General features: G+C 43.9%; 1 protein-coding gene across 3 annotated transcripts in view; it reads right to left on the reverse strand.

Annotated features, from left to right (window-relative positions):
• LOC135259944 (receptor-type tyrosine-protein phosphatase delta-like) overlaps positions 1-15,994 on the reverse strand; it is a 550,399-nt gene that overhangs the window by 278,914 nt on the left and 255,491 nt on the right. For all 3 annotated transcript variants that reach the window (XM_064344912.1, XM_064344911.1, XM_064344908.1), the window contains exon 5: positions 4,648-4,717. The gene's annotated coding sequence lies outside the window, so the exon portion shown is untranslated. The remainder of the gene's footprint in view (positions 1-4,647; positions 4,718-15,994) is intronic.

A 15,994-nucleotide genomic window follows, 5' to 3' on the forward strand; every position in this document is an offset into this window, starting at 1 on the left:
GCGATTTACGGCTGTAATCCTTTCAAAAGCAGGGCCATAAGCGGCCTTTCCAGACCGAGCGTCTCCCCCCCTGCCCCCCCACCCCCCCGCCGTGTTTCATAAGCCCCTCCTCCCAGATCCCCTTCGAGCCGTGTAATAAATCATTAGAGTCCTCTGGGTGAGCCGCGCTCCGCAGAGACGCCCTGAATCTTAATTAGCCTGGCGCTGTGTTTACACAGGAGGCCCGAAGAGACGCTCGCTCCGAACGCTGCCGCCTCTTAAAAGTGTTTCAAGATGGGATCTGGGGCCGGACGTGCCTGTGTTTGAGAGCGAAAAAGAACAGCGGCAACATCCTCAAAACTCACAAATAAAACATGGTGGCTTATCCTGTTAAGGCACTGTTCTAGTGTGTGTATGGGCCCCACGGTCTAGTATCTGTTAAGGCACTGTTCTAGTGTGTGTATGGGGCCCATGGTCTAGTATCTGTTAAGGCACTGTTCTAGTGTGTGTATGGGCCCCATGGTCTGGTATCTGTTAAGGCACTGTTCTAGTGCATGGATGGGCCCCAGAGTCTGCTATCTGTTATGGCACTGTTCTAGTGCATCGATGAGCCCTAGAGTCTGGTACCTCTTAAGGCACTGTTCTAGCGAGTGGTTGACCCCATTGCCTAGTTTAGAATCTCGACCATACATAATAGTGCCAACTGTAGCCAACAGCCCTGTAAGGTGATTAAATGCTGCACATTAAAGTGTACTCCTTCAGCTGATATCATGTGCCTTAGAAAAGAGCACTTGCCACTTGGATTATCTACTTCTCGCAACGCAACAGCGCCCCCTCTGGTCAATTAGACACTCGCAATCTGCCTGCACCAGCTGCACATAAAGAATGTTATTCTGAGCCAATAGCTGCACAGCTCAGTGGCCAGGCTATGAAAAGCAGTTTCAGGTGACATCACAGATTGGGGAAGAGCACAGGCTTATCTTTGCCCTCTGGATACTTGAAGAGGACACTACAGTGATGTGACAGGTTTACCAACATGGTGTAGAAAAGGGGAGAAAAAAAAGAAGTCAGAATGTACAATGGTGCGAGTCGAATGTTTTATTCAAGCCCTCAGGTGACTGGCAAAGAAATGGAACAGAAAGCACGTTAGGCACGAAGCCTACTTCAGATCACGGGACAATCACGTTAATTTAATTTAATTCAGAAAAATAAAGGAATTCAGACATCCGACTAATTCCATCATAGTGAAACACATTATGTGGCCTCACTGATTGCCTTCTGTATTATAGTAGCATAATTGCAGTAATTTGTGTTCCATGGAAGTGTTGATGTCTTCATTCTCAGCAGAGCATTGCTTCGTTTAAACCACTGTCACGAGCTCGTTCGTTCGAATGCACACATTATTGGCCCTAGACAGCAGCAATTGTAAACATGTATTTTGTAAGAACTGAAAGAGAACTCGAAAAGCAAAACAATGACAATGACAGCAAAATGAAACGACACTAGACTAGTTATTACAACAAAGAGATTAAATGTATCTGAAACAATAGCTCATCTTTCTTGCATTTGCATATAAATAGAGTGTGGAAATCCAACTGTTAAGCATAACTCATAATTTCTCTATCAGGACAGAAACTGCAGTTATGGTTTTAGCTTCTCTTCAAAACTTCCCAATAAAAGCTAAAATACGAATTTTTAAATGCATAAACTGGTCAGCCCCCTCCAAGATTAGGCATATATATATATGTAGTGGAACCCCTGTAGAAGTGCACAGTGTGCAGTAACGCAGAAGCACAGGTACCAGGCTACACTGCATTTCTGACCGCAGGATTATAGAACTGCGAGGGGCCGTGGACCCAAGCTCTCGAGGAGCTGCCCGCACTTACTGAACCATAACGTGAAAACCCGCAGGGTGTTACCAAACGCATCCGCACAGCGGACCAGAACAACTTTCAGGGAGGCACTTGACGAGTTCACTGAATATCCTATAGACACCAAGGAGCCCTTGCTCCAAATAATGTCAGTTCTACTAGGAAACAAGGCACGTGCTGAAAGAAAATACACATGCCAGTTACAGCTATACCGTACTTCCCCTTCCCCTGAGATGCCATGCTAGTACACAACGGTCTCAGCACTTCTCTGCATTGATATCGGATTTGTGTGAAAATGACATACAGTATGATACAACTGTATCAAAACATTTAGAGAGAATAGACAGGTAATTCCCTGATGTTTAGGAAGCGAAGGCGCATACTCAATCCATGTGTGTGCATGATGTTTAGGGCTTTTATTTTACGTACTGGAAAACAAGTAACTCTAACTTACTGATTTTAAAGTGTACTCTAATTTGCTGGTTCTGCATCTGCAATTTAACGAGCTTAGTAGCAGTTGTTTAAACAAAATGCAGTAAGAAATGGGGGCTGCTGGATGTCCAGCTATGCACAGAACGAGCATGATTTACAAAGCCTTTTAGCATGTGTAAAATAAATACCAAATAAATACCAACAAAGACCAATCACGTGTCATGTTGTTAGTAATTATTAATATATCATAAGCATAATCACACAAATTATGATAAATTATACCTGACAAGGCCTCTCCCCTGTCCATTTCACAAAATTTGCTCTCACATAATGTTGCAAGACTACAAAGTTTCCCCATCAAATTGTGTATCTGTTGTTTTAAAAGTGTTTGGATGCCACTGTCCTCTTCCATAAAGACCCTTGCACATATATTTACATAAATTGCTTACTGATTCTTTTCATGTGCAGAAGGCTTATTTTTTTGTTTGTTTGTTTGTTTTGCTATGCATTTAAGATATCTTAATTTGCATTCCAGTCTCAATTTAAATGTAAATTTTACAGTTATTCAACTCTGAACATTTTTCACTGCACACTCACACACACACACACACACATCCGTACACTTCCTGAAAAAATTTATTGCACTATTTACAGAAAAAAGGAAAGAAAAAGGTTGTCCCTTTGACCTTGCAGTACTTTCATGTAGTCTTATAATATATGAATGAATATGTAATAGTAAAAATGTAACGAATATATTATATTATTACTTAATATGTAATAATAATTAAAAATAGGACATTTACGTGAAAACCATGCTGTGTGAAGCCGCTACCCTCATATAGGGAAGGTGGCTGTGGTGGTCGGGGGGGAGCTGGGGGGGTATGGGGGAGTTCAGCTGACTGAGCAGCATTAGTGCTGGGGAAGGGAAGGGAGAGGCCCTCCTAGCTAGTGTGACTCCCCCCCCACCCCCCCCAAAACCAACCCCATTCCAGGGCCTGAACCATGCAGACAAACATCTAGCTCAGCCATTGACCTCAGACAGGGTAGAAGAGCCAAAAAAAAATAAGATATGGCCTACTCTGTCATCAGGCCCCAGCCTAAGGAATAAAGTGCATTTCTCTGCAGAGTGTTCCCATGAACAGTCACTGCACTTCTAATGCTCTTGCACATTGCTTTCTTACAAGTGATGGCTGCCTGCCCACTCCCCCCCTCCCCACCCCCCAGAAGTTAAATTGCATTTTAACAGAAGCTAATGTACCGGAAGATACATATTTTCTTGTTTATATGTTCTACTGTCCTTCCTCCTGTTTTACACTTTATTCAGTTCTTTATTTCTCCTCTATCCCTAGATTTATTGGATCATTTAAACTTTCCTATTCTCCATCAGTTGCACATGTGTTCTGAACCTGAATACAATAACGTTCTTTTTCAATGTGACAAAGCCACATAAATGAGTAGATGTTCTGCACCCCTATGAGCACAACACGTTGAATGAAAATTATTATTATTTCTTTTCCTGCACTTGATATTGGAATGCATTACTGAATGTCACTTACATGACGTGTCATTTATCTTAGAACATGCAAAGTGGTCTGTTCTTCCGGGGAATCCGCCTTTGGTACTTTATGAGATTTGGTTTCAATAAAGGCTGAAATGCTTGATCACCTGAGAAATGATTCGGGACAGCAGTGTACTCTCTGTGTGTTGACATATCGATTTTGTTTAACATTCTCCCTTTTTTTTTATCTGTAAATGACATTAGTTAATAGCCACTGTATTGACTGGGAAGAAAATAAATTCAATTTGCTTTTGTGCAACCACATTTTTTGACATGATACAAAAACTGCACAGAGGGAAAATGCGTCAATTTATCTGTTAAAGCTAATAATGATAAAGCTAGGTTTCCACATACAAGAACTATGAAAGAAAAATGCCCATTATCGTGACGCACAGGGTTTTTAAAAAGACCTGACCTAACACACCTAAAGCAGAAAGCTGTAACAACTGATGACTTTGAGCAGATGTTCACCGAAATTAAGCATGACAGTCATTAAACATTCACTGTAAAATAATCAATGTGTGTACAGAATTTCGCCTGGTTGGTTTGACATTCTAGGTGTTACTACCAGGAAGCCCGTCTCTGGGGATTTTCAGGCTGGCTATGCAGTGCCTTGGCCTGGCTGTACTGCAAATATTTTCTTTCAGTGTGGTTCTTCTGAAGGCCATTTTCAGCACATCAGTGTAATGATAGGTTTAGATACATTTCCATGAACAGGGCAATCAACTAATGTATTTGAATGATCTACCATCATCATCACCATCCTCATCATCACCATCATCATCATCATAATCACAATAATCTTACCAGTGAGATGAAGCTTACAGCCGAGCCGCCTCAGACAGGGGTCAGGAAAGAGTAAAACTCCTCCAGATTTCTGAAAGAAGAAAAAAGACACACCTTTAAGAGTCTGGCTTCCTGGATTTTAACGTCTGCTGGACTGAAGACGCTGGGGCCAGCACGAGAGGACTGATGACAGAAGGGACAGGGTAAAGCCGGCGTCTGCTGAACACACTGTGATGAATTTCTGGCTAAATTGCAGGTCGCATGCCACAAACATGAAGTCAGGATTATTACAACACCACAAAAGAAAAAATACCAAGATACTTTTTTTTTCAATCTTAAAAATAGCCCTTATGTTCTCCAAGTTGCTCACAGTCTCACTATAAGCCATTTAATGAATTGGTCAATGACTTTTTTTTTGCAACTGACAGTCCTGAGATAGCGGATGGGGAAAGCCCCAGATAAAACATCCATGGCTTGAGCACAATTCCAAACTTTCTACTGCCTACTCTGCATCACTTAATGAGAAACATTACAGAATCATGACATTTGGGATAAAAAATATCTCCCCTAAAAAAAGGTGATTTCTTAACACCATGATCTCATCTTCAGACACAGAAGACATTTTGCATCGCAGAGCGAGAATATTAATCAAATTATTAATTTACAGACCATCAATAAATTGGTCTTTGAAAGGGTAACACTTAGTGAGTGTTCATTTGATATGTCCAATTGAACAAGTTAATTATAGATATTGGTACCCTTATTAAAATCAAATTTGAATTAAAAAATAAAAAAGTCCGCCTTGTTAGCTCATTTGAAAGTCATCCACCCTCTCTCTGCTAATCTAATTTGTCAATGGAAAATGCATTCTCAAACGACGCTGAGAAGCACTACATGATAAATCTCTGCAGCTTAAAACAGGGTATTTGGAGGAGAGGTGGGGTTCCAATAACAATTAAGATGATCAATGTAAAATTCACTTTATCCTTTTGCTTCACTTTTTCATTATGGCAAGAAATCGTTTGTGTGTCACTACTTCAACTAATCTGTGGCAAAACATTGCTTAAAACTTTTAATATGCTCTTCTAAAACTCCTCTTCAGGGGGCTCCGTAGACTGTTTTTCTTTTCTTCTTAATATGCAAATGATCTGTTTACTCAAAAGATCAAAGTAATTTTTTATATATAAAAAGATCTAAAAATGACATTTCATTATGCAGGCCAACAAAGAGTGGATGTCGTTTTGCAACATGCTCGGAGCACTCTGATTAATTAGCTTGTATAATTAGTTTAATGACTTAGAGAACCAGTTTCAGCCACCCAAGAAGCAATGCTAATGGACCCCTGTCTATTGCAATTACTGTGTACATAACTCAGCCCTCATAGCCCAGATTCCATATTTAGCAGGTTGTGTGAAATAGTTCCAATTGTCGGCACAGCCTTAAGAAATTGCATTGATAGATTTTTCATCAAAAATCTCAGTGGCTTTCAAACCTCTCCTTGGATACCCCCAAACAGATCCAGGTATTTGATGTGATCCAGCTCAAATACACCTGATGCAACTAATCGAGGGCTTGAATAGATGGATCTGGTTGGGGTACCTGAGGAAAGCTTTGGGAACCACATAAATAAGTGCCTTGCTTCATTTACGTAGGCTTGAAGGAGGCTACACTGCAGTTGACTAGGTTGACCGGCAAAAGGCTTTGCATGCACATCAAACCTACTCAAGAGTTGGTCTCTCAATAACAATCCATTTGTGAGCTTAAAAAGAGCAGCCTGCTGCTCCTGCCAACATAGAAGTTGGTCTTAATGTTTTTAGGAAATTTATGAATACTCCCATATTCTTTTTTCCATCTTCTCCTTATGTCCCCCTATTTTGGGGACAATAAATCGTGTTCACCAGCTGCGTTTACTGATGCAGTTTGTGCTGGTTCGTTTGGGAGAGCACAGACAGGCACGTTCTGTCCCCAGAAACTTGCGACGTCAAACCGCTGCCTCTTTCCACAAGCTGGACCGCAAACTGAGACTGCGCACACGCGATTGGGTGGAATACGCTTCACGTGCAGCTTTTAGCAGACTGCGGGGAATCTCAAGGGTCTCTGGGTAAAGGATGAGACCATATCGTCCTCAGCCAACTGAACCCTCCCACCACCGCACCCCACCCCCCAGGCCTGGGAGAGCCTACTGCCAATTACCCATGACCCATTGGGCCTGCGAGCTGCGGTCAGAACCGGCATGGTCTGGATTTCGTACCGCACCCCAGGGCCCATTCACACACTGGAGAAGTTCCTTAACAGCCAACTCATCACTCCCGTACTCCCATGCGTTTCCCAGGAGGACAGTAGCGTTTCACCGGAGTACTGTTTGAAAGCCACCATTTCCTGTACTCCACTGCTGATGGGCTTACACGGGCAAACTGCATGCAATCGTGCATTAACCCGTTAACTACAATTAAGAGCAGAATTCGAGGCATGAGGGGCTTTAACAGATGCAACCTCCTCTGATCACCAGTGTCCTAGTCTAAAATGATCTGCTTTCTGTAACCCATGCCATACAGCAGTCCTTGACTGTCACATGATTTGCAGGTTTATTCAGTCATTCGTGTTTAACATAAAAAATATGCTTCATATAAGAGAACTGGGTATGGCAAAGCGGTGGAGTGAATAGCACTGTCGCCTCACAGAAAGAAGGTATCGAGTTTGAATCTGGACTGAGGGCCTTCCTGTGTGGAGTTTGCGCGTTCTCTCCGTGTCTGCGTGGGTTTAAGTTGGGCACTCTGGTTCCCTCCCACAGTCCAAAGACATGCAGTAGGCTAATTGGAGGCTCTAAATTGCCCATAGGTATGAGAGTGTGAGTGAATGGTGTGTGGGCCCTGCGATGGATTGGCAAACTCTCCAGAGTTCCTGTTGCCCGTTGCATGCTGGGATAGACTCCAGCACCCCCCACGACCCTGACCAGGCATAAGCGGTTTAGAAAATTGACAGGTAAAGAACTGGGTAAAGAAGGAATGTTTGAAGAAGCAAAAAGGAGCAGAGCGGTCCAGAAGCACAGGGTATTTATGAGACCGAGGAATGAAGAGAACAGAGCAAACAGGGCCCAGGATGACCTGAAAGAGACTCCACAATATCCATGACAGACACGGAATAAACCAAATCAACCACTGTTGGCATTGGCCTTGTCTTGTAGGGGAGGAGATGCACTGTTTGGGTTGGGTCCTGACCCACGGCCGCATCCCTTTCTTTGAAGAGCTCAGCAGATTCCCATGTCTGATGACAATAACGCAATTCAGATGGAAAACATGAGAAAATTACACAGCAGGGTATGTATTTAAGGAAGCCCTGTACCTTGTTCAAGATACCTCGTTTAATAGCCCCTCTCCCTCCCCCCCCCCCCCCCAAACCTGCTCCAGTCCCTCACAGTAACTTCTAATTAAAATCATGCCCAATTAGTTTTCTATTCTTGGTTTTAGCTGACTAGCACTTTGCTAAAAAAATATGCAAAAATAAAACTTAAACTACTCAACAAAAGGAAGTTGGACCCTAACAGTAAACACTTGAAGGTCTATGTTTACCGGAGTTTTTCATGCAGCCGAACGAATCACGCAATAAAAATAAATCATAAAGTGTATGATCTGTATTGGGACCGTGCAGGTGCTGTAATTGCGGGTCTGGCTCAGTTGGAAGTCCTCTGGGTTAGGCTCAGGTTCTGCTCCACTGATTACATCTCGAATGGAGGTCAAAGCTCCCTACTCTCACTGGCTTCGGCGGGGATATAAGCGGATTTCCTGTGATAAATTTATAGAATCTACAGAGAAAAGATGGCTTCTATGACTGCTTGCACTTACAAATCATGTAGCTGTCGAGCATGAAATGGGACCTGGGCTTAGTTAATCCTGATGGAGAATGATACCAGGTATGAGTGATAATGATTTTTAAAACTCTAGCATTTGAAGTTGTGAAGTACATCCGCTCTCCTGTGTTGCCTTATTGCAAGTTCACATGCAGTCTTCAGCTTGTGAGCGACTTTATAGTGACTGTATCAGCTATAAAAATAAGCAAGATTGATGAAGTCCACTTCATCTTAAGGATAAAATAAAGTTAAACTCACATAGTTTATAAGCCTTTATAAGAGCTTATACGCCTTTATAAGAGTGATAGGAGAAAAGATTATGGTTTTTGGTGATTACGGTACTTCATTTTATAACAGCGTTTATAAATAATGCACATTCACAATCCATGGTAGTACCACAGTACCAAGTTTAAGTATGACTTTATATTAAGTACATGTATAGGTTCTCAACTATAGTTTCGATTTTTTAAATTTTTTTTAAAAAGGTCATTAAAGGTTATTACTAAAAGGGGCATCTCTCTCTCTCTCTCTCTCTCTCTCTCTCTGTGTGTGTGCATGCATGTGCGTGTGTCATGTGCGTGTGTGTGCACATGTTCGAAAGTCACAATAACTGTACTGTCCACTGAATACAATAAACAATTGCATCAGGTACAGTGCCTAACAGATATACACTGTACATAAAATTAGTCTGTAATATTGCAAAAATGGCTATGTTAGATTAAAATGTGCACTGCAGCTTTATGCTCGAGCAGGTGCAATATGCGCAATGAATCTTAACTACCTACATCTCCGCTGAACATCACACATTTAGTTGACACCATTCTGTCAAAAACTCAAGCTAGCTTGTCGAAGTACTTTTCCATGCTGCTGAAAACAAGCCTGTTAAAATCAGAACCATAGTTTGTTCCTTTTCCTGTCTCTTACCGACAGCTGGTGCAGTGTCAACAGCATGCATTATTAGACCAATGTCTAAAAACTGTGACATTCCTAACATCCTTTCTCTGTGTCTCAATAACGCAGACACTCGCGCATATTCCGTTAATTATAACTGAAATAATCAAGTGTGGCCACGTTCTTTGTCAGGGTGAAAGTCATTTACATTCCTTTCCTGTTTCATGGAAATCCATCGCTAAGAGGCAGCTCCTGCTTTCTGGAATTATCAAACAGCCTAGGTCACTAAGCCACAATGAATTACTATGACAAATAATAATGATTTATTATTATTATTATTATTATTACTAATGGATGGATGGATAATAATAATAATAATAATAATAATGAAAATTCTATTTAGCTAATTTTGGCTAAATGAAGCGTTTGCCCTCATTCAGACATGAAGGGGAAGGGAAGACACATTTAATTTCATTTTTCATCACAGACACTATTTTTACAACGCACGCATCGAATATTCCTTTTGGTCACATGAACACAGCTCCGACGGTGAATTATTGATGCGAAACAATTTTGCCGCGTGCATATTTAACCGCTCCTGTAAGGGTACATGGGTCTGCAGCCGAAAGGCACCCGCGGTGGTAGGCGGCAGGCCCCCGTTACGAAACACGGCCCATTTGCGTTCGTCACGTCTGAGGGCTGGAGGGGGCGTACGTAGCTAGCCACGCCGCCGACGGCTAGCATCCCTTTTCGTTTAAAGCGACACAAACACATTTCTGGCCCCTAGCCAAAAGCCGACGATTAGCGCTCTTATGGGCCTCCCTTTCACCGAATCGGCCGGCCAATGACGTAGGCCGATAATGAAAAAAAAAGAAAAGAAAAAAGGAAATTCAAGCTATCCTTTCTTCAATCAAATCTCTTGCATCACCGGCGTCTTCCATCAACGCTAACCTGTTTCCCGCGCGGAGCGCTAATCTACTCAGAAACGTGATCTTAATCATTCAGATGTCACATCCCCGCGCTGGATAAGACCGCTATCAGCGCCGGTAGAGGAGGGGGGAAACACATTAAGGGCGAGCTGAGGAATTGAATTAAGGTGGCAGACTGTCTGGCTTTGGACTCTTAAGAAACTCAACACTCCTGGCCTCTTCCAGTCACTCCTGCAGAAGACGATACCATTGATCACGTATTAGACGCAATTTTCGCCGAATAAAAACCCACGTGCACTTGAGGATAGTGGCCTTCGGTCTAAATGAATTGAATTAGCCTCTGACTTTTTTTAATTTACTTTTTCTGTTCTTTGCACTGGTGCTGAACACATAGATACTGAAGGTTCAAGAAGTATTATTTGACCACTTAGTAACATATATGTATCAAAATGTCCTGAAATGTAAGTCATTGCAAGCCACACAGAATTAAGTTAAAATGTATATATTAATGTATCTTAAGTGCTGACTGTTAAACCTGCAGATATTGTCGATGGAATATAAAGAAAGTGGAATATGTAAGAGGTGCCACACAAAGACAAATGTATTTTCAGACATTTTTTAATACCTGTCCTAAAACATCACACTTGCAGTACATCAAGCATTAAGTCTCCCCTCATGTGTGCAGTCACCTCAGGCCGTTGACCTCTTTAAAAAGTGCATAAATGTATAAATAAATGTACCCTCTCAGAGGTCCCACATTAATCCCAGCTCTCAGAGTAGAGCTTTTGTTCCGTGGCCCGCATCATTTTTTTATTAACAGTTCGGAGCTCAATTTATCTCTCTTTGTAGAGCAAAAAACAAAAACAGAGACAGAGAGAGAGTGAATGAGTGAGTGAGAGAGAGAGAGAGAGAGCGAGAGAGAGAGAGAGAGAGAGAGAGAAGGAGGGAGAGAGAGAGAGAGAATATCTGGGGATACTCTGCAACCGATTGGAAATATGCAGCTCTTGAACAGAAAGGTTATACTTGGGCCGTTCAAATTTCAGGAGCAACATTCACCTCCGTATGCAGACATAACATCATTTCTTTGTCTTTCGCACGCGTTCGCCTCGAGTGAGAGAACGAAGGACGATCCACCGTAACCGTGCCGACAGCTCGGTCGGTCGACGGGCTTTGCGTGCTGGGGGACGACCACTAGTCTGTGCTGTTAAACAAGAAATGGCTGAGCCCGAACCTGACCCACTTTCGCGAAAAAGGAGGATCGGGGGAGGCGGCGGCGCAGAGCACCTTGCGCGAGCCTTGCCTCTTAATCCCGAGGCTTGCGCTGGTCTCATTATACAATGACAGATTACCAGCAAATGCCCGTATTTACTTTGATCTGGATGTAAGGGGGTTTAAGACACGGCCCGCTCTGTTCCATTGTACCAGCCCCTGCCATAATCAGTGCACTCCGAGCCGCTGCGCGTTACAGAATTGTGTTGACAAGTTGCATCACATCCCTCTCTGCGCTGGAGTATCTTAGGTGTACTTATGTGCGTCTTGGATTTTAATGAAATTTGCGTCCACCGCACATTTATTATTTTTAGGGAGAACAATTGAGAAACGTTGTGAATGGCAAAGATTTTTTTTTCATGTACTGTGAGTCACACGGTGAAATGGTCTTTTGATTAGGCTCTGGCATCTTGTGCGTGTTTTTGTCTGCGTGAATGTGTGTGCGTGTGCATGTGTGTGTCTGCATGCATGTGTGTGCATTGCACGTGCATGAGTTTGTGTGTGTGAGTGTGTGTGTGTATGTGTGTGTGTGCACGTGCGTGTGTGTGTGTAGGTGTGTGTGAGTGGGTGTGTGTGTGTACGTGTGTGTGCACGTGCGTGTGTGTATGTATGTATGTGCATGTGTGTGTGTGTGTGTGTGTATGCACGTGTGTGTGTATGCGTGTTTGTGTGTGTGTGTGTGTGTGCGTCCACGTGCGTGTGTGTGTATGCGTGTATGTGTGTGTGTGTGTGCACGTGCGTGTGCGTGTGTGTGTGCCTTGGTTCTGTGCCACGCTCATCCCTGCTTATAAACAAATCGACCTGTTCACTTCCTTCCGCATCAACAGAATGTTATTTTTTTCAATTTTTTTCTGTTTTCAGACTTTCAGAGCCCTTCATGAGGCAAAAGAGAGCAGACGTGAGCCAGACGGACAGAAACAAACACAAAACCTGTTACCCACCAGGATTAAATACGAACAGCGGAAACTGTCCACTTGCATACAGTCATATTTGAGGCCACCAGCAAGTAGACATTTAGCAATAGCTGCATCACACACACGAACTAAAGCATTCCTTCAGTTTGCATTTTTTTCCAAAGGGCTTTGTAACGCTTTGAGGACTAATTCAAGAAATTATATTTAATGGGTCTGAACACAAACACCGCTGCTTTCGAACGTACTTGGAAACCTCAGCCCGGGCACCTGTGATGCGAACGGAGTGCCAGAGACCGTGCACAATCCAGAGGCATTATCCGCAGAAACAAAGAATGATGGAACGCCAGATGCCATCCCACCTAATCTGTCAAGTGTTTGTCCCACTTCCAGAGACAAGGCCGGACAAATTTGACTTTACCTTCACGGAACGGGGGACTGAAGAGTCTATTTCACACATACTGATCAGCATGTACACACCTCCGCACAAATGGAAACAAATGCACTTCGAAACCGTTTCATATCGAAGAGGCGCAACGCAAAAAAGGAAATAACATCCTTGGGGCGAGGAAAATACCCAGGGAGCCGACTTCAAATATCCGTCAGCGCGCTCTCGCACTCCACAACCACTTACGAAGTCAACTAATGTATGACAGATAGCACAGCCAAAACACACCAGGCATACAAATAAAGCCAAAACGGGATAAAGACCGAGCGGTACTCCTAGTGCAACCTCCGCTTGATCAAATGCAATTTGAAGGAAAACCGCGGGGACTTGCCTTTCATATTAAAATAATAAAAATAAAAAGAATTTGAGTTTCTGACATTAACCGCATACAGTTCCATTGTGTTGGAACACGCCATAAGCCCATTTTTATCCAGCACTATCACCTCTTAAGCTCGTTCAGCTCCTGGTATACCAGACAGATGACATGCGGATAGAAGCTTCCAGATGGAGGGAGACATTTTCTAAATAGGACGGGACCGTGTTTGAATCTTTCACTGGTTCTTCAATAAATCTTTATCAGACATTCACTCCGTCGAGTACTCAACTTCAGTTAGAAATAGGGAGAGCAGCCAACCAATTATACAACAAAAAAAGCAAACACAAATGTCATACGGTATTTTTGGCTATGAACTTTACTATAAAATGACATTTTTCATATGAGAAAATGTAATCACACCTGACTCTTAATCTTCAGTTCAATTTTAATTGAATTATTGTCTGCCTAAATGCTCCTTTCACTGAAACAATGCTAGAATAATTTAGAATGTTTGATCATACGTTCTAAAAAGCAATACAATGCATGCACAAATATGCACAATGAATGACCACATGGGCAACCCTGTACACATGGCACACTACTCAAAGCAGCAGACATAAAGAAATAATTTGCAGCAGTTAAGACTGGAAGAGGACAGATGAACGTTCGATTTCACACGCCACCCACTTATCTGAGAGAAAAAAGAGACATTTAACATCGAGCTACAAGGGAGATTTGCACAAGGGCGATATCCACCTCTCTCCCAGTGTGAGAGGTCTGGTTTTAACAGGCACCATGAGTCAAGCACCATTTCTTTTCTTTTCTTTTTTGGGGTGGGAGGTGGAGGGTGGTGTAGGAGGTGGACAGTACATCGTGGATGAAAGACTGCTCATAGACAAATGCTGAATTCCTCATTCACAGCCACTGCTGTGCCATCCACCCCCCCCCCCCCCACCCATCCACCCACCCCCTTTGCGCCAGTGGGCGACAGCCTCCCGTTTCAGAGAAGGGAACTGATGAATGCACATCTGCCCTCTCCACTGCCCAATTATACACAGGTGTTTCCAGGTAGGGTCGGGGGTGACCTGGTATCCTGCCTGCACCAAGGATCTGTTTTTCTGCTCCAGAAACCTGAGAGAAAGCAGAATGTATTTCCACCTGAAGCTAACAACCGCTGGACTTTTTTTTTTTTAAAGTGGAACTTTTACAAGGGAAGAACACAGAGTGAGTGATGCAATATTTCACATTTCTTGGATATTTGCCTGACACGCTACTTAAAAAAAAAAAATCTATTAAAATGATGTTCTGTCTTTTTAAAAAAAAGTCTTTAAAAAGCAAAGTTCAGTACTCAGAACGTCTGCCTTTGGAATTGACAATGAAAAAAGACATCGAGGGCTGTTGTTTTTAATGCTTTCGGCTTCTATTAATGTTAGTCAGAGAGGCAGCAATTTGAGTCAGCTTAATTAAAGATAATGTCAAAATGGCAAAGATGATGAAACGCGCTGATGGAGTATCGCCGCAAATTGCATTTTCATAATGGGCACGCTTTCGGCCTCTGATTAGGTCTCAGACACACAGAGAGAAGCTCTCTCTCTCTCGCTGCAGCCCTCTCTGAGCCGTCATGGAGCCCTTCACTTCCTGTGCGCGCGTCGAGAAACCTGCTCCCCCATCTGTCTGCCGGAGAGCAGAATGCCCTCGTTTTCTACCGAAAGAAACGAGAAAAGGAGTCTCTCGTTCTCCTTTAAGAAAAAAAAATGTAGCTTTGATTATTGAAATGGACGGAGCGCACGCTCGGTCTTTATCGGCCGCCCGGAGCTGAGGCCGACTTGATTCGCGGGGCCCTTTTAGAAACACGTGTGACTACTCGAGCGAGTGCCAAGCGCGTCACTGGCGACGGGGGGGGGGGTGGGGGGGGGTTGGGAGGGACTGGCGGGTCAGCTGACATTCCGCCGGGCACGTGTCCCAAAACCGTTAGCGCCACACCTGCCCCACCGATTCACAGCGCATCAGCAGGTACTCTCTTTTCGGGCTCACAGCAGGGAGGGCCGGTTACAATGGGACCGGGCCTTGGAAGCTGTAAGGATCTGAAAACAAAAAACAAAAAAAATCCGATTTTGAATATGAATGCGTTCGGACACCGTCTCCAGGTGGGAAATGGCACGACGGTAAGAAAGGGAGCGCGGACGGCACGCGGGGGGGTTTCAGGCCCCCCGCCGAAATACGAAAAGAACGTCAGTCTGAGAGACCGCCAGCTTTCCACTTCCCCCCTCCCTCTTCCTGCAGCAATTATTCCCCCCCCCTAACCCCCCCCCAAACAAAAACGAATCAAAATGAAGTACCCTTTTAAAATGGTAGCTGTATTCCCAGCGCAGCGAAGGAAAGAGCATCTGCCATTCAGGGGAGCCGAGGACGGCGGGGACATCCAAGTGGCGGCGGTATCGCCGGGGCCATCAGCAGCTCCGCGCGGGCGCCCGGGGACTCAAAGCTGGCCCTCTGTCTTGGATGCGGGAGATTTCTCTTCAAGCAGGAAAAAAGCCTTTCCCCCCATCCGTCTAAAAAAAAAACGTCCCCCCCGTCCGTCTGCTGGCTGGCTGGCTGGCTGGCTGGCTGGCTGGCTGGCTGGCTGGCTGGCTGGCTGGCTGGCTGGCTGGCTGGCTGGCTGGCTGGCTGGCTGGCTGTCCTGCGCGTCGAGCAGACCCCCGTGAAGCCCTCTCCACATTTCTCCTCAGTCAGATTTCGCCGCTGAACCGCAGATAA

This window comes from Anguilla rostrata, chromosome 7 (genome assembly GCF_018555375.3).
Source record: "Anguilla rostrata isolate EN2019 chromosome 7, ASM1855537v3, whole genome shotgun sequence".
Taxonomy (NCBI): domain Eukaryota; kingdom Metazoa; phylum Chordata; class Actinopteri; order Anguilliformes; family Anguillidae; genus Anguilla; species Anguilla rostrata.